The sequence below is a fragment of the Volvox carteri genome (assembly GCF_000143455.1).
Source record: "Volvox carteri f. nagariensis unplaced genomic scaffold VOLCAscaffold_50, whole genome shotgun sequence".
NCBI classification, from domain to species: Eukaryota; Viridiplantae; Chlorophyta; class Chlorophyceae; order Chlamydomonadales; family Volvocaceae; genus Volvox; species Volvox carteri.
The window spans coordinates 115,540-120,353 of NW_003307593.1; positions in this window are offsets into that span (position 1 = coordinate 115,540).

Below are 4,814 nucleotides of genomic sequence, written 5' to 3' on the forward strand. Positions count from 1 at the left end.
GCTGGGACATGCATGCCCCATGCAGCAGCTCAACTGCTGAATGTTACCAAAGCAGTGCTTCACGGCAAAGGTGTACTAATTAATGCTCATCACTGAACACCATAACCGGACATTTGTATCCTCCTTGAACTGCCAGAAAATCAACATGAGGTAATAGGTACATGCACTACACCTTTGACGCCAACTTATTACATTACCATAACCGTGCAAACGTGTTACACACAACCTCAAACGATTGCTGTCATGAAAGCCCTTCTACCTCTCATATGTCCTTAGCAGCATGGAGGCACATGCCAGTCCCTCCTGAGCCTTACAAGTCACTTACAACCCACGCTGTTCCATTCATTGTGAACACATTCTTGCGTGTCATCAGTGATGATGATGATGATGATGCCCGATGCCTTCTTCAAATCGTTTCAATCATCCATGAAATAAGCAACAGTTTCATGTATTTTTATGCCTGAATCCCTGCGCCACGTTCACATATTCAACCCTGCCACTGACCCTCTTTCCACATCCCCTTCTCACCAGGCACCCCTCACAACCTAACACTCATCTGTACTCACCCACCAACATACCCAACTAAACTCACCCACAACAAAACACACTCAGTTTCCCACCAACTGCCGCCCTCGCGGGATTCGTGCGGGGTTCTGTGCTTTATTAGAAGCCAAACTGCGAAGATGTTCATGGTACTCCTCTGGGTTCAGATAGCGTTGCCCGATTCTGTAGTCAGTGGCAGGACAGGAGCAGCATACAGACATTCTTGTGTAAAGGCTTTGTTTTCATGCCTGCGAAAGTCTGGCCTAAGGTCAGCCCTAAGGCACTGATTGGGTCAGTAACCCATGGGTTACCCATCTTCAACCCCCGGTAGCCCTTTGGTAACCCCCTTGTAAGTTCCTACACAGCAGGAGGGGTGACACGGCCCCAGGGTAAACCCCTCCGTTGCCCTGGACTATGGACATATGTATGGGCCTATAGGCTACTCGTCTTATATGCTTCCCACATCGTAAATTCCGCTTAAGGATACTTCTAAAAATGTAAACGTTAGCAACCTACAGTATCGTGGTATCTCGGGAAGCATTTCAACCTTAAGGTCTCTAATGCTAGCATCACACACGCAAGGAATAAGCAATAAGTACCTATGTCTTGGCCTCTTTGGCTTGTAGATGAGTACAGGAGAAGGGGCGAATGCTGGCAGCACACACGCAAGTCGACGACAGGTCTTAATTAAATGGATGCCTTTGGTTGTCATCCAATGTTATATAATAGTTGTCATTGTGAAACATCATGATCAGGCAGTCAGTCCTGAGGTCGGCCGACATATTACCGGCCGCAGGGAACGAGCCGAAACTTGACCAGGTCTGCGGAAACTTTTCGTAATCGGGAGGCCCTTTGCGGAAAGGCTGCGGAAACTGCGGGAAGCTGCGAAAACTATAAAATGAATATGTAACGATGTTTTTTAGCTCTTCTCAGTGTGGCGATAACATGGACAGTCTGAAACCAGCTTGTGGCAGTGCGGTTCTGTCCGGTGGGATCTAGAATCTGGTGGATTCAATCGTGCTCGAAGGTAGAGCCATCTTTGACTTAATCTAATAACTCCATAGTGTAAAACGCAGTCTTTAAATGGCAAACGCATGCCTGGAGTCTGTTTTTCAATTTCCGCCGTACAGCAAACGCGGAAATGCGGATTCTCTTTCCGCATTTCCGCCAATCTGGGCTTCGCTGCGGAAAGCATGACGAAACCTATTTACGCAGGTTTCCGTTTCCGCAGGTTTCCGTTTCGGCTCGTTCCCTGACCGGCCCAGGGAAGCGACCGTATTCGGTTTGGCCGTCTGGCGTAATAATGGTACCGCAAATTATTACGCCAGGCGTATTGCGTATTAATACGCCGGGGTTCACGCCATGCCGTATTACAATACTCGTGGCGTATTCCTTTTGCGCTATTCCGTCAGGGAATTCATGTTTTTCGCTTTTACAATGAAAGGCGTATTGCTTTAGTGTTTGGAAAACGATCTCTCACAAGATAAAATATGAATTTGGGCAACAGCCAGACCTGGACAGCCATCGAGCCATGTGCGCACACATTCGCGTCTGCATTCTAGCATTCCTAACAAACCGTGATTATCACAAATACTACAGCCCAAATAGAGATCCGCAGTTTTGGCCGCTACCTCCGCCGCGTGCCGTGAGCAGAAGTCGGCACAGACGGCCGCAGGGATGCACTTGCATTGGGATGCTACGTGCGCAATGAGGGATTCCGCTTTGGCTCTGTGAGCGGGGAAGGTTGTCAAGCAGAACTTGCACTTGCGAGCATAGCGCTTGGAGCTAGAGCTATAGTCACCGACTTCTTCGAAATAATCCAACACAGCACTAGGCTTAGGTCCCGGTTTAGCGCGTTTTGCTTCGCGCACGTTTTCCATTTCGGTATGTTGCAAACCCAATGATAAGCGAACCTATTACCTAATCCTAAGTATCAACTAATGACACCAATGACTCGGGAATGTCAATAGCTCGATATTTCTCAAAATCGGCGAGTTTCCAGACTGTACGACAACCCAACGACAAACAATACGCCGACAATACGCCAACAATACGCCAACGCATAAACAGCCCCAACTGGCTGGCGTATTCGGCGTATTAATACGGGCGTATTAGCTGGCGTATTAATATGGAATACGGTCGCATCCCTGGACCGGCTGGGGGTGGTCGTACGCATATGTGCATGCTACTTTACCTCCATTGATACTCCTGACAAGCACATTCAAGCTGAATCACAGCTAATTAGCTTGTAAGCTCATATAGTTTGGTCTTTTCATTAGACGGACATGCTACAATAAGCGATGACCACTATCACGAATTCAGTCAATCATACTCACTGCTGGCATTGTTCCTATTGACCATAGATATAATGCACACATATAATCCACGTTGCATTACTGGTGCGTATGGCGGCAAAAATGGTGGCATTCTAGCGTTCGCGCGCGCGGACCACCACAACAAGACCGTTGACTGTCTTTCTGCAGCACAGTCCCACACTTATGGTGCACCTCATTTAGCAAGACATCCAGTGACATCCAAGGATTTTTACCTGAGGGTGCCTTACACTTCGCCGGGTGTGACCGTGTTCGGGGTGTCGGATCTCCCGCCCAAGACCTTCGACGCTCTTAGGAGAGCCTGCTCCGAAAACGAGCAGACTCTGGATAGTGCTGCATAGGTCGTGCGTAGAGCTGGAAGTAGCAGGTCGGGACGGTGCACTTAAGCTACTGGCCGACCTTAAGGTAATGTAAGCTTACATTGCCGCCCGTTGGCTGGTCCGCGAGTTTTAGGTCTTGGGTCCGGAGCGGCAGTAAGTGCCTGGATCTTTTGAGAGGAATATTTATTGGCTTCACTGGCGGCTTCTCGCTAGCGGCGGTCCCCAATTTGCTCTGCCTATGTACGCCTCTTCGTCCTCCTCCTTGCATCTAGGCTGCAGCTGTGTGCCTTATCCTTAGGTCTAGGTTTCTACACAAGGCATATTTTGGTGCGTCAATGTTGATAATTGGGCATTCACAAGTGATTGGTGAAGACACGTATGTTTGCGTGTGTAGACAGGCGAGACAGGTGCAGGTGAAAGGCACTACTTGTGCCTACCAGCAGGTGGTAAACGATGGTGGCCCAAGTGGATCTGGACGTGGGCTGATGGAATTCAAAAATCCTATTGCAGCTCAAGAGGTACTTCGGAGTATTGACTGCTATTATCCTGACAGCATTTAAAGCCGGAAATGTGTGTTTCATGTGTTGCACACAGTAACGAAGGTTCTTGCAACCTCATGGTGTGGGGTTTGTAGTGTAGTGAGCTGCTGTACATTGTGTTTGCAGGTTAGAGATGCCAATCCCAAGTCCCAGGCCGAGGCCACCGCTCGCCAAGGAATGGATGCTATGGTCTTGGAGGTACGACACGGTTCTGCATATGTTGCTCATGTGCTAACGTGATATTGCATCATCCGCGCACATGTGTGGATTCCGTGCTGTAAAGAAACCTTGTGTTTGGCAACACATGGTGTGTGATGTCTCCATGCATTTGCAGGACCCTGTTGTGCTGGCTACACCTATGTCAGATGTTACTGCCATTCCTCCAGAATGGGATGAGCATGCATTGCCAGTTCCTTTAGTAAATCTAAAGCCTGAGCACTTCATGTGTAGTAAACCTGCATGGCTTTTGGACGACCTCTACGACATGGGCATAGCTGTACACCAGGATGACACACTGCTTGGGCTGGTGGTGAATTCTGATGTGCCTGCAGCTGCGAAACAGTTCCTTCTGGACCATAGCCTTAGTCCCCATGGTATGGATGGAGTCTCCCTTTATGGACACCCCCCACCTGTTTTGCTTGAAGTATACACGTCTTGCAAGGCAGCAGGTGAACTTCCCTAAGGAGTTTTACAGCCCAAGCATCTGTGGTTATAACCCCAACCTGGTGGCGAGTTGCTCTGGTACAACAGCAGAATGGAGATGCGAGCTTCCTTTGAGCATGGGAGTGGTTGACATCGTTGCTATCTCAGACTTGACATTCATTGTCATGCTTGGAAGTGCATCAGATGTCAGGTGCTGGATGGACTACCGTGACTGGGGATTGCCTGAACAGGTATTGAGCAGCATGAAGGGTTAAGCAACTCCCTGGCACCAGATATTTCTTAAAGCTGACCAAGTGCTCCTCATGGCGGGTAACACCTTCCACAAGGGGCCATCCCCCCACAACGGTCAGCCACAGCTATACCTCAAGTTTTTCATTGGCACACCAAGCCTGTCAAGCCTCGGGACTTGAGCCGCA